We start from the raw sequence: 15344 nt of genomic DNA, 5'->3' as shown, positions 1-15344 counted from the left end.
AAATTGCTAGGAAGAACGAATAAGACCTAGTACTTGATAGCACAACAGGTTGACTATAGTCAATAATAATTTATTTGCACATTTTAAAATAACTAACAGAGTGTAATTGGATTGTTTGTAACACAGGGATAATGCTTGAGGGGATGGATATTTCATTTTCCATGATGTGATTATTCCACGTTGTATGCCTGTATCAAAACATCTCAGGTTTTAATATATAAAATATATTAAATATATACACCTATATACTCCATAAATATACACGCCTACTATATACCTACAAAAATTTTAAAAAAAAATTTTAAAGATCGAGGTTGGTCGCTGTGGGATTCAGGTTAGTAATTATCTTGCTTCTCCTACAAAATACATTTTTCTTAATGCCTGTGCAAGTCTCCATGGAAGGCACAGTAGATTAAATTTCTTGCTATTCACAGGACAGCAAATAAGTTGACACTGGATAAAGCACTTTATAAACCATACCTGCTGCAAAAATGTAAGGTGCAAGAGTTACCCTCAGGAATTGCAAATCTGAATACCTTTAAACTAGAACGAACTTTGAAATTCTCTAACCACCTTTTATTCTTCAATTTCTATAGCAACCTCCATCAAGAGGTTGCCCAGTCCACATTTCACTATTGCCAGTGATAGGAAACTTGCTTCCCCTAAAAGCAGTTTAAACATCTATCTATAGAAAGCTCTGTAAATTTTTAATTTAAGAAAAAAGAAGACCTTTTGTAAGTATGAAACTTTCCCTCATTCATCACCATTACACTCTTTAGAGACTATGTCAATCAAGAATAAGCTTGCTTATTCTATTGTTAACAAATAACCCACAAAAATCTCAGTGGCTTAAAACAACCAAGGTTTCCTGATCCTAGTGCATACTCTCTGTGGGTCAGCTGGGAGTTTGCTCCTCATTGTCCTCATTCTTGCACCCAGGCTTATAAAACCACCACTTTCTGGAAATTTTTCAGGTATTACAGAAGGAAAGAGAATTCTGGGAAGTGTCACTTGGGCATTAAATGTTCTGACCTAGAAGTCACACAGATCACTTTCACTCAAAATCGTTGACCAGGAAATACAATCTTATCATGGGCCACCCCATATTCTAGAGTCCTGAGTCAAAAATACTTGTGAACAGGCACAGAAGCTCATGACTAGAATCCCAGCACTTTGGAGGCAGAGGTGGGAAGTCACTTGAAACCAGGAGTTCAAGATCAGCCTGGGCAACATAGCAAGACCCTGTCTCTACAAAAAATAAAATAAAAAATTAGCCAGATGTGGTGGTGCACACCTGTTGAATCCTTTATTTGAAAGGCAGCAGGAAAATCAGTTGAACCCCAGAGTTCAAGGCTGCAGTGAGCTAAGCTATGATTGCACCACTGTACAGAAACCTGGGCAACAGAGCAAGACCCTGTCTCTATTTTTTTTTTTTTTAATGCTTGTGGACAGTACTACTGAATAGCGCAGAGACTGTATAAAAAATCCTGATTCCTTATCATTAAATACAAAACTCGACAAACCCATCAAGCTATATTTTCACAAAACTAGGGCTGGAACTCAGATCTCAGAGGTCACAATTTGGAACTTTTTCCATCATGCTGCATTAGGATGTTTACATGAGGACAATGTAGCTGGGATTAAATGGTATTTACTTAGTTTTTTGTTTTGTTTTTCTTATTCATAAATAGCTTCAAGAGGAAGGTTTGGAAGTTCCTAAAGCACATGCCTTAAACTGAAAAGCAACTGCAAAATAATTTTACTCCCTTTTGAAATGTTTAACCTAGTAAAGATTGGATTTCTGAGACTCTTTTATATTCTGAATATAGGGAATACAAATTATATTCTGAATATAGGGAATACAAAGGAAACAATCTTTCTAAGACTTCAGGAAACAATGGAAAAACTCTTGACTCTGACTTTGCTATTTCAATTATTATTATTATTATTTTTTGACACTTCGGGTATTTGAGTAATTGTGGTAGCAGCAGCCACAGAGTTTTACCTGAGATAAAAGTATATATAATAGCATGGCAGCCTCTGCAGAACCACACAATATAGTAAATGCCTTGGCTCGATCCTATTTGCTCACAGGTCTGTGCAAAATAACAAATGGTTCTGAAAGAATTATTCCAAATATCTTTTGCTCTTATTACTTTAAAGACTTGGCTGCCAAATATTTGCTCCAAGATGAGAAAAGAGCACATATATGGGATAAAGATTATGCATTAAGATATGCTGCTTATTTTGCTTCTATAGATCCATGCACATCTTATGAATTAGAGGTGGTCTTCCAACCTTCCCCAAATGGTGGACAAATGAGTATATCATTCCATCCCTTTAATCCACCCTGGCTGGAGACACTTTTTTAAAGAATATTACTCTCCTGCTCAAATCTTAAATGCCTTCCTAATATGAGGAGAATTAAGTCTAAAATACCCAACCAAACATTCAAAGCCCTGCAGGGGTGGAATCCTTATGGAATTTTCTAGCCTACAACACAACACTCCCCTTTAGCTTCTATTCAAGTAAGCCAAGTTTCCCTCTTGAAATAGAGTGCAGGTCCTTGCTCAAGTTATTTCTTTCAATAGAACAAATGTTCAAAGTACAATTTGTTTTAAAGTTCCACTTTCTATAAGAAGCCTTTTCAGATATCCCATTGGGAATGGACTACACATTTCTGGGGTTTTTTGTTTGTTTTTGTTTTGTTTTGTTTTGTTTTGAGACGGAGTCTTGCTCTGTCACCCAGACTAGAGTACAGTGGCACAATCTCAGCTCACTGCAACTCCCACCTCCCAGGTTCAAGCAATTCTCCTGCCTCAGCCTCCCGAGTAGCTGGGATTACAGGCACCAGCCACCACACCCAGCTAATTTTTGTATTTTTAGTAGAGACAAAGTTTCACCATGTTGGCCAGGTTGGTCCTGAACTCCTGACCTCAGGCCCGCCTTAGCCTCCCAAAGTTCTGTGATTACAGGTGTGAGCCACCGCGCCCAGCCTGGACTACACATTTCTATAGCATGTTAGTTGTTCTTCTATGATAGCCCTTTTCATATCCTGCCTTCAGGTCGGTCTATTAATGAACATACCTGATTTCCTCATGACACAGGATATAAATCCTTGGAAAGTAGAGGCTATAATTTCTCATCTCTGGATTCTCCACAACTCCTTGAACTTGGTTTAAGCTCCCCTACCCCGCCACCTGCCCCTCAAAATAAACACAAAAGCCTAAAAAATTGCCAAAGTACTGGATCTTGTTTCTCCCTGGCCCAAACAATGTCCCAACCGGTTTCTCTCTTACTTTTCTTCACACAAGCCCAGAAGTGCAATCTCTGCATTTATCTGTAAAAGGAGGGATTTGTCAGGCCTGTCACCATACCCACGTATCTGAAGCAAAGTGAGAATGCTGCTTGTCTTGTGTAATAAACCCAACTCCCTTTATCTTTACCAAAAACTATTTTTTCCACTGCCTAAAATTTAACCATGGAGAGTCAGCACTTTGAATATTTAACTTTCAAAGTTTCTTATTAAAATATAAGTACTTTTGTGAGAAGTGATACCTTAATTTAAAGCATTATCAACCAATGTTTTAGCAATGATTAGAGGAAAACAAGTCAGGAATTAAGTCATCTCTTAAAGGAATAAAAGATATGGACACAGCAAAGAGAAGGAATAGTATCTGGTTAGCAGGTAGATGAGGGTGGTGGTGAGAAAACAACAAAAATATTCAACTTCTGCATAAATTTGCAACAGACTAGATCTTCCTGAGATGGTGTGCCTGTATGAAACAATGTATTAAGAACATAAAAAACACTATATATATATATACACCCATAGCCAAATTAATAATGTTAACAGACCTTATTACTGCTGAGTAGAACAGAGATTCACAGAAGTTCAAATAACTACACAGCAATCAAAATTTAATTATAGAAGAGCCCAGAGATTTAGATAAAACCCACAATTGTGAAAGAAACCTTACCATCAGACACTTTGTTGCAGTATATAAATGAGAAGCAAGAGAAGCAATCCTTACAAAGTGAGCTCAGATGATTGCTGGTGCCTAGGAAAATTCCTGGTCCAAAAGGATTACTCTGAACTGAGCAACATCTTCCACTGAACCCGTTTTGTAGAACTTTGAAATCTCTATGGACCTGATACCCTTAACATCAATCCATGAAAGTAAGTGGGATTAACAGGCTCTGGCCAAGGTTTCAGTGTCCCTTCCAAGAGATGGGCAGCGTATCCACAATGAGAGGGGGACTATGAATAGCTAGCAGCTCCCATGCTTACAATGCCTCTTGGTCTATAAATCATGCCTTCCTGCTGTTTATACTTCTATAAAGGGTTAGAGAGAAACTTGTTCCTAGATGTAACAACTGAGGTCACTGAAGATTACATGCTGCATGAGCTCACAATATCTGCCCCGAGAAAAACAATAAAGTGGTCAACCTCCTACTCCTTTTGCTGGAATACTTGCTGTTTGTCACCAAAGGAGTTTAGCTGTAACCTATAAGCAAAAACCTTCTGTCATTCACGTTCAGTTCTTTAGTGGGTAGAAAGGGGTCAGAGAGGCTTAAGAACATCTGAACGGTTGAAGATTCCAACCTGACACAGAGCTGGGAGCCGTGCATCTACCATGTGGGTAATTTTTTTATTGTGGAATCTTTTTATTGGTTCTCTGTCTTTCAGGTGTCCCAAAATTTCTATCTCATTGCAATTTTGGAAACAACTCAAGTTCTGTCTTCCTCCAGAGAAAGGAAGCAGCCACAAGTTTTATAAACCTAAAATTAGAGTAGTCAAGTTAGACTGTCATACCATTGGAGCCTGACAATATTTAATAGCTGATAACATGATTGTCAAATAACATTTCTAAGAACCCAGTTGCATGAGATATTGAAGTTCTAACTTGAAGATCACAAATTACATTGTTGTAGTCTCTGGGCCTCCTAGTTCCCACAGTCTAAAGCAGGTGTGTGCAGTGTATAGAAAAGTCAAAATAAAAAAATGGCAGACCAGAATTAGAATGGACGAAGCAACTGCTCTGTCACTGTGGATTCTTTCCATCTCCTGCCATCCATCATTCCACCCCCAAAAGTATATCCCAACTCTGGTGACCAGTCCCACCTCCTTGAGGTGGAGGCAAAGCCCGGAAAGATAATCCAGCAGTTGCTGAGATGCTCAGGACTGGGAAGGACTCTGATGTTTGTGAAATCCGTTCCCCATGCTACCCTTGAATTTCCTCTACAATGGCTCCACCAAGTAGTTACCTGGAAAATATTCACACACGTTCAGGGGCGGTAATTCTCCACTTTCTAAAGAAAACTATATCTCTGGGCAAGTATAATAGAAAACTCTTCCTTGTAAGGCCAAATCTACTTCCCAGAGTCTGTTGTTTCTAGTTGCTTCCTTTGGGGCCACAGAGAACAAGTCTACATTCCGCTTCCATTAGACAGCCCTGCTAATATCTCAAGACTATTATCTCAGCCCTTTCAGTCTTTTCATAAGCTGCACAGTCCCATCCTCCAAACATTCAGAGTTTATTTCCCTGTTGCCATCCAAGTTTCCCCTAAATGTGTCCTAGTTGCTTTATATTTGTCTTAATGCACATTTCCCACAACTGTATACAATATTCCAACTAAGCCCTGACCAAAACAAAATAGAGTTGTGTTCTTACTTTCTCCATCATAAATACTTCATCTAACACTAGTTCTTTGGTATCCACATCACAACATTAACTCTTGCTGACCTGATCCAGGTATTTTGAAGTAGCCAAGTCAAAATTCAAAACCATTATTTATTCCCAAGTAATCTAGCCAAATGATAACTAGGCCTCTTCTATCCCCCACCTGAAGACCATCCATAAGCCTTACCCCAGAAACATAAAAGCACAAGAAATGGGTGAAAGGTTTTGTTGTGTACTTTCCTTTTATTTTTCATAAGTAGAAAAATCTTTTAAAAATCAGCAAAATAAAACATTCATTTATTCAACATTTATTGAGGACCCACTATGTACAGCTCTCAAAATTACTGGGGCCACAGAGATAAATATTTGCAATCAGTGCTGTAGAAACTCTTACCACCTGGTTTCATGGTTATTTCTTTACCCTACTGTTGGGTAGGTGATAGAGTATACCCTTGTGTTTAATGTAATTGCTCCATGCACTGAACAGATTCTAATGTTTTATGCCAGCTTAATCTTAATGCAACATTGACAACAATAATAATACCTAATATTTGTTAAATGTTTATTACATATTTGCTTTGATTTCTATATGATTTGATTCGCTCAAGATTCTTCCAGATCGCCTCAGGTCAAAAATAATTGTCTCAAAATGTCATGCAACTTGGTGAGCTATCTACATAAACCTTTAACTCCCGTGAAGGCATGCCTAATAAGTTAAACCATTAATTGCCAAATGATATTCTGTTTGGTTAATAGTAAAATGTAGGAGAGAGCACAAGTCTGGCATTAGAACCACCTGGGTTTGAATTTCAGCTGCACTAATAAACAAGCCATCAGCCCAGGACAATGCATTCTGAGCCTCAGTTTCCCTCCTCCCTGGAAATGGGGATAATACCCTTTACCTTGCCATGTTCCTGTATAAAGTGCTTGACATAATACTTGTAAATAGGCAGTAAATGGCATGCTTCCCTCACAGCACAGATTATTACAGCTTACATCTCATGTCCCTTAAATAGATTACTCTCTCATAGAGAAGGGACTGAGACTTGCTTTTCTTTATATCCCTCATATTCCCGACACCTAGCATAAGTAGACACCCACATTCTTCTTGAATATAAATGTGAGCATCTGGCTTCAAGTTCAGTTGTATATCATCTAGAAATAATCACATTTCTGTTCTGGTCTCTCATTTTCACAGGGGATGTTTGAAGATTTTCAGGGATTATCTAAGATCAACTTTATAAAAGAAAAGAAAATTGCCCTCCTCAAGTCCCAGGCAGTCGTGTTGAAGTGATGCTCTAGGTTCAATCTATTTGACAAACAGGTTGGCATTGACATTTATTATATTTTTAATGTTGAGCCAATTTTAAGCTCAACTTCTCTCCTAAATTAATGGTGTTCCAAGACATGGCTAAAGCAGGAGGAACAAGAAGTGGTTGATGGGGAAAGCCAACATTTGATATATCCCATTTCTGACCTGTGCCTCAGCAAGCTAAAGGAAAATGTTGTTGGTCTCCAGTGTCTACCCTGAGCAATAAAATTAAGAGGTTCACTCCCACACTGCCTTAACTAGGCTGAGGTAATTGTTACTGTTATGACTTTAGCAGTTTGAGTGGGAGAAGATGAGAATTCTGAAAGAGATTTATTTACTGCAAAACATCCCAAATATCTCATTAATCTGCTTTTCATTTGGCAAACTTTTATTTCATTAAAAGTGCCATGCTGTGTGGTTTAAAACAAAGCAAAAATGCCTCTGGGAAGACAAAGCAGCAAAGTGGAAAGTGGTTGGGATCTGAAATGATTTTGATGTGAGTTTGATTTCCAGGTGTGCTACTTACTTGCTCTGTGACCACAGGCAGTTTTCTACCGTTAGTTAGAACCCCAACTTCCTCATCTATAAACACAGGACAACTGTTCTGTTGTTTGTGAATATTGAGGACAGTTCTAGGACCTTGGGCTCTCTTTTGTTTATCTGTTTATTTCTTCATTTGCAAAATGAAGATCATAATAGTGCCAACTCCATAGAGTTTGTGATGAGGATTTAGACAAGTGAATATATGTAAACTGATTAGAACAGTGTCTAGCACAGAATCTGGGCAATGTTTTTGTCATCATCATCATCATCGCCATCACTACTAAGTGACACATGTAAAGTGTGCCTTGCACAATACCTGATACCTAGGAGGTGCTCTATAAATGTAAGAGAAAACATCTCCCATCACAACTAGAAACTTTCCACTGGGGTCTGAAGAAACTCACTGGGTAGGAAGGCCTATTCCACAATTGTAGACTGTGCATTTTAGAGAACGAGGGATCATGTAGATGAAGCCTGTTTACAAAAGAAAAGACCAAGGGAGGTAGAGAAGGGAATTAACGCTGAAAGGATGGTGGCATAGTCAATAAAAAAGAGAAATTCCAGGTCTCCTGCACCCAGATTACTGCATTATTCTGCCTTCTAAAAGTGTTACTTGGTTGAGTGATCCTTTTGTAGCTCATGAGCATGATGACTGGGTGTTCAAGCACGTGTGGGAGATGTGCCACCCTTGAACCTTGTTACGACATTGGCACATTACCTGTCTGACCTGAAAACAAAACAAAAATAAAAATAAAAGTATTATTTGGTTGAGAAACACCTTTCAACAAATAATTTGCAAACTGTCAGATGGCATCTGATCCTCTGCAATTTTCGTGAGCTTGAGGTAGTTTGAAGAGATGCTCGGAATATAAAGGGAGAGGGTGGCTCCTCAGCAATTTTCTTAGGAGTTCCAATTCAGAAAGGGGACATTCACCTCTCTCCAGACAGTAAAACAAGAACAGGGCTTCTAGATACTTGCCACCCACAAATGCAAATTCAGCAAGCTCTGCCTCCCTGGGTTAATTTTAAACACTGCTTTTTAATCCAAGTTTAGATTTGTTTTGTTGTATATGTACAACATCATTGAGTTTCAGAGTTCTTATTTCTTATCTGTAGGTAATGAGATCCTTTTTTAGCTGATTTGATGTCACTCACCACTAGAAGGAAGTAGAATGTCCCTCTTCTAATTGGAAATAGATAACTGCTTCAGGAGGTTTTCCTTCATTCCTTCCCTTCTGTCAGTGAGATGGATCTGACCTAAGGAGTTTTGGCTTTCAAAGCAGCTTTCACTTCGTGAACCAAGGATAAAAGAAATTCAATTAATCAAAGAATCAGAAGTCAAGAATACAAGAAAGAGAACAGAAAAGAGAAGGGGGAAAAGTCAGCCCTGGGTTGAGCACAAAAAAATGACATTTTTGGTTGCCCAAGCTTGAGTCTAGGTTCTATTTAGTGCTGAGATTCTGCGCCGCTCTGGCTAACTAATGGAATGAGTAAGGCTAAAATCTGTTTTCATCAGGAGCCAAACAGAGGATGAGGTGATGGTCTTAATACAGCATTTAAGCTTTTTTCCAGCTTTGTCCATACCATACCTGCCTTCATGGCCTCAGATCTCAGTACCAAAAAGAGAGAAGGCTGTACATCTAAGAATAAAAATATATATGTGCTAAAAACCTTGCTTTGAGATCCTCGTGTATCCCCAAAGGGAGAAGAAGGCATTATCCCACTTCCACCCAGCTTACATCAAGAACTCCAAGAAAGAAATCAGAGGCATAGGCAAAAATGGTACCAGGAGAGGCTACTGACTGAGAGCAAAGGCTATCACCCCTCCGAAGGCAGCCAGCCTATCAACATGAGGGCAGAAGCAGGGCAGGGGGGAAATAACATCAGAAATTCACAGGTGGTTGATAGAACTAGCCAGCACAGACAGACCACCCCTGGGGACTCCACTTAGGGTGGGTAGAAAGGACATGGAGGTTTATAATAGCCAGAAGGATCAAAAGCCAAAAAATATGGGTTATTGCCATTTATATGACCCCTTTTAAAACTCCAAGTTCATGCAGCCTGAGAAAATGAGCTTATATTAGTAATAGCACTTCCTTTCCTTTTCCTACAATTTAAACTGCATACAGCGTTATAATGAGGATGCCTACTGAGCTGTGCTCATACAAAGGAACTCTTCTGATGCAGGTGTTCCCTGTCAAAGAAATATGATTTTTGATGCTTAGAATTTAATTAGGTGCTGCTCTTTATATATTAAAGTAATTCAAACTATTGTACCACTGGGGTACATGATTTCTGTTACTTGTAAGCACGATGGGCTGGTACTGAATTATCCATTTTCTCATTCAGGTTCCCTTGAAACTAATCACATGTGTTTGAAAAAGAGTAGGTCAGGGTTAGGGACCATCTATGACCATGAGAGCATTTCTCTATAAAGAAGCAATATAATATGGAGAATTAAGCAGCACTCGTTCAAAGGATAACAAAAAATCTAATTCTTATTGTTATCTAGAGCCTTAGCCTGGGCTTCAGTTTCTTCATGAGTGTAAACACATTTTTTTGCAGATAATATCTCCTATGCTTCCCCTAGGAGTTCTTGAGAGTCAGAGGAGATCATCTGAAAGCTTTTTAACCTATAAGGGGTTATGAAAACTAAGGAGCTGCTTAGTCCATTGGAGAAATAGAAACTTGTTTTCAGGTGAGTTAAGATACCTGCTTCCCTAACTGTTGGTATTAAAATTTAGTAATTTATAAAATTTAGCACTCCAGCTCACAATTCTCATGTAATTACATGAAATTCAGAAGGAAAAAAAAATAAAGACCAATCCCCTCCCATCACAGTTGCTGGGCAATTTTAGTTCATATTACACATCTTTGAGCAATGCTGCATTCTAACACCCATTACTAGGCGTTCTTTTGGAGAACAAAGAAAATACGTACCAATACTAAGTTGCTTTTGCCATTGTTATCCTAGATGCACATGGATGTCTTCTTAAGGCATTTTGCAAATCAATATGCCACCAACCTAGTGAAATGTGGCAGCACACAGTAAATGTATGACTAAAAAGAACCATCTTTCCCATGAAAAAACGAATGGCTTTTAGTGGGCAGAATAAAAACAAAATTAAATTGGAGTCTGGGGGTGGTGATACCAGGAGAAGTGGGTCATGCTTATAAACCCCATTCCTTTCAAAAGTTCGTGTTAATAGAAGCCCAATCTCCAAAATATGAGTTTCCATATTACCTAGGGGGGAAATGATGTCAAAGTAATTTGAATATTTTCAAATAACTTTCCTTAATACTTTATGCAACTGTGAAATCCCACAGGCCTGTAAATCTTAGCAAAGCCACTGTTTCCAGCTCAAAACCCTGCCTTTGGGTCTGCCTTTCTCTCTTCTTTTCTGGATGAGTAACATTTTCAATCAAGTTGTTTTCTTGTTACTCTGGGAACCAGGCTCTTTCTGAATAAACATAATACCCCATTTCAGGCTCACTGGTATTACCTTCTTCTCTTTCTCATATCAGCTAGAACATGAGGATTTATATCCTAGCAACTGTGTGAGTAGACAAGAAAAGCTCCAGGGTGGGACAATTCACTTTAGCAATCTTAAGAGTAGGGTCACCTCAGAAAAAAATGCTTTACTTCTCTGAGTTGGATCCCTCAACTGCCAACTGCGGACAACAGTAACACTAGTAAGAATCGAATAGGACTTCACTCTAGACATTTCTAGTAAGAACAGCCCCTACTGCCTGCCTTGTGACCCCACTGTGGTGTGTACAGATGTCAATCACAACATTTTAGTCCACTTACTTGTTTATATTTCTGTCTCCCCTCACTCAACTGAAAGACTTTGGAGAATAAGACCTTTCCCTTATTTATTTTAGGAATCCCCAAATCAAGCTTGTCATGTTTGTTAGTAATGGTTTTAAAGGAATTTCGGTCAAAGGATTCATTTGCTAATTGACTAGTTGATTGGTTTAACGAATTCTGCAGATGAATGCACTTTGTAAACCTCTGAAGGGTAGACAAATGTAAAGCATTATTACATGGAATTCCATAATTAGCTTTGAACTTAAGGTAATTAGATAGTTGCTCAAAGTCAAAAGGTAATGAGCCTTATAAGTGGTCTTATTTCATCGCGTTCTTCGTTTTTGTTTGTTTAATCCAGTTGCCAAAAATTTACACACCCCAAAATAACACACTAAAAAAGCAGTTCATGCAATCAAAATAGTGCAAAGTATTTTGCTAGTTAAATTAGCATTGCCTCGTAAAAACACAGTGATGATATGACATACTTTAAATTCTTCCTTGGGTATAAAGTGGCGTCCTGGAGAGCCCATTAATGCTAACACCAGCACAACACAAAACACTCAGGGGACTGTCCTCGGATGCCCATTTTGTTTTTACAAATTGTCCTCTATGTGACAGTATTTAAAGAAACCAATTGGGTTTGGGGTTTTTCCCCCTATTCAATTCAATACCACAAATATTAGATGCCAACTGCGTGTCAGCTAAGTACAACAGGACAAATAAGGATTTCAGGGTGGGATGTAGGTCGCAAGAGGGAGTCTTGACAAGAACACAAATACCATAACCAAGGCAGAATGTAAATGCCATAAGACAAATAGATAACTCTCTAGTGCTATGAATCTAGAGACAGAGAAGTAACAGCCAGCTGGCGAAGATCAGAAAAGGCATCATGGAGGAGGAGGTATCTGTAATAAAAGTTAAGCTTTGAGCAATATTGCAAGCCACACAGTTAGGGAGGGCAGTATGGTAGGGTTAGAGGACTGGGTATTCCAGAAAGGCAGAAGATGAACTCCTCCAGCTATCTTTAGTCTGAATTTCCAGAAGTATCTACTTCATCTGTTCCTGGAATATCAGCTTGACTTTGCTAATAACTAGTCTGAGAGTACTCACATTTCATGAAAAATAACACTGATATGATTATTGCCAATATCGCTCCCTTTTAGCAATAGCAACAAATATTATTTTTCAAAAATGGAACAACTGCATTTTTATAATATCCCTGAGAAAGTATTAAAAATGTGAAATACATTCTAGGTGATTTTTAATAATTGTATTTTCTTCCATTTTTATTAGAATTCAGAACATATACTTCTTGGCCTTTTCCAAAAATGATCTGTGCCTAACTTGGTAAACGACAACAGAGTCTGCCTCCCCAAAATACACCACTTTGATGTAAGAATCATTTTGAGTGGAGAGCAATTGAGAAGAAGCAGATACGAAAACAAAATATCTGCCCTCTTTCTAATTGCCTGAAAGCAGGGCATTAAGTAAACAAAAGTGTCCCTTCCTCCCCATTTCTACCAGGAATAACAAAGTTTGATCACCAGAGATGATCCTTATCAGCCTGGAGATGACACCAAAGGAATCCACATTAAAAAATTTACTGATGAGGGGCCAGTCATGGTGGCTCACGTCTGTAATCCCAGCACTTTGGGAGGCCAAAGTGGGAGGATGTTCGAGACCAGCCTGACCAACATGGAGAAACTCCATCTCCATTAAAAATACAAAATTAGTCCGTCGTGGTGGCGGGTGCCTGTAATCTCAGCTACTCTGGAGGCTAAGGCAGGAGAATCGCTTGAACCCGAGAGGTGGAGGTTGCAGTGAGCCAAGATTGCGCCACTGCACTCTAGCCTGGGCAACAAGAGCAAAACTCCAACTCAAAAACAAAACAAACAAACAAAAAATTACGGACTAGCCTCTATCTACCATAAGTTTCCCACAGATTTGCCATCTCACAATTTTCTGCCCCTAGAGACTCATGGTCCTTCCGCTTTATGTTGCCAGTTCTCTAAAAATGTTTTGTTCTTTGTTGAAGACACCACATAAGCCACCATTCTAAGCTACCTCTTTGAGAGTTAGTCTTTCCCTGAGTTTTCTCTCAGATATATATGAAATATACATGTTAGTAAACCTCTGTTTGTTTTTCTCTTGTGTTAAAAGAAAAACTTTAGACAAATTAAATTTAACAGAGTTTAAGTGAGCAAGAAAAAATACAAAAATGACTTGTGAATCAGGCGGCAGCGGGGCTGCCACATGGTGGGATAAGATTTATGAAGAGAAAAAGGAAAGTGACATCCTGAAAACAGAAGTGAGGTTCAGAAACAGCTGGATTGGTTACAGCTTGGTGTTTGCCTTATTTGAACGCCGTTTAAATCATTGACTGACTGTGAGTGGTTGAAGTATGACTGCTGTGATTGGCTGAAAGTCAGCCTCTATTACAGACACATTCTCCTAAGTGAGGTTTTCAGTTTGTATATGTGCTAGGTTAGGTTGTGATTCATACATAAGAACTCAAATATGCAAATATGGAGGCTTTCTCAAGGCAGACTTTGGTTTGATTGAACAATTTCCCTCCTTTTGGTCAGCCTCTCAACTTTGAGATATCAACCAAAACTTCAGGCATTGTTGCCACTCTCTGTCACCATCATAAATAACTTATTTGGTCTCGGTATGAAATTCACACATCTTCTTTGGTCTCAGTATGGAATTCACACGTCACAGTGTCATACCAGTTGAATAATTCTTTATGTTCTTGCTGATCTAGTCAAAGTAAAATCATAAGATCATTCAATGCTCAATGGCTAAATACAAAACATTTAAGACTTGAGAGGATACAGTGTTACCAGGGGGACTATTAAAATTACTATCAAGAGTTTAATATCAAAAAACCAAAGTGTACTTCTTAACAAGATTTCTTATGAAATGAACCAAGTCAAATCAAACAAGTCAAAGTTCAGCAATACAGGCAGTTCAACAATATTTGAGTCTAATTGGTCATAGTCTTTGCTCAGGGTGTCATGGTAATTAAGGACCATCATTCACTGTAAAATGTTCTGATTTAAAGAGGTATCCATTTTTGTTGTTATACTGGTCACACAAGTTATAATAACCTGGAGACCTACCAGGAGAAATATAAAGATAAGAAAACTTTGGAAAACCCAAGCTTGCTATCCACCATTTAGGATATCTGCAAACCAACTGTTAGTTGTTCCCATAAACACATTTTATGTTCCTTTCTCTTTAAAGATGTCCTTAATTTGGTGGCAGTGGATAAGGAAAGAATAGTATCTACCATATTTTTAATTAAGGCTTCTGTAGTAATAAAATCAGAGGAAGATAGGTCCAACATTCAGTTTTGTTCAAAACCAAACATAAGGCCCCAAGTTGAGCTGAAAGGAAATATAAAGCTGCATGATGTGTTTTTGTTGAACACATATGTTATCATTTACCTTTCAGAGAGTGGCTCCTACCCATCTCAAACTGTGGGAGGTCTGACTGGCTATAAACTTCAAGATTTCTCTCAATTTATGAATTAGCTTTAAATTCCATACAACTAGTACCCCACTACCACCAAGAGTGAGTCCCCAGGAACCACAATGGAATCTGTCTTCAATGGAACCTAATTTATCTTTCATCTATTTCAAGAGTGGTGCTAATTTCAGTTTTTGACTGCTTTGGTTTCTGATCATAGGAGCTATTACAGGAACTCTCAGGGGAAGCTACTTAAAAGGCAGGAGTGAGCCAGACCAAATAGCAAGATCCAAACCAGGAAGGAGACAGAACAAAATTCTGTGCAGACCAAATATAGTCCTTAAGGGGTTGGAAAAGAGGGCCATCTAGTTGTATTTGAGCAGGGCTTAATTTTTCACCCTTGTTCTGCCTATCTCCTGAACAAAGTCCAGTGGAAAATTTACTTTTTTGTGGCCCTTTCTTAAAATGTTGTAAAGATGTATAACCACATTTAGTTAAAAAAAAAAAAAAAAAACAGGGGGAT

At 38.5% G+C, this 15344-nt stretch overlaps 1 non-coding gene across 1 annotated transcript; it reads left to right on the top strand.

Moving 5' to 3' along the window:
• The first annotated feature begins 8163 nt into the window (after positions 1-8163).
• On the top strand, positions 8164-8267 carry LOC114679172 (small nucleolar RNA U13). Its single transcript, XR_003730847.1, has one exon. It is a non-coding gene; the product is annotated as a small nucleolar RNA U13 (small nucleolar RNA).
• The last annotated feature ends 7077 nt before the right edge of the window (positions 8268-15344 follow it).

This window comes from Macaca mulatta, chromosome 6 (assembly GCF_049350105.2).
Source record: "Macaca mulatta isolate MMU2019108-1 chromosome 6, T2T-MMU8v2.0, whole genome shotgun sequence".
In the NCBI taxonomy this organism is placed as follows: domain Eukaryota; kingdom Metazoa; phylum Chordata; class Mammalia; order Primates; family Cercopithecidae; genus Macaca; species Macaca mulatta.
This window is presented reverse-complemented; position numbering and strand designations above follow the sequence as displayed.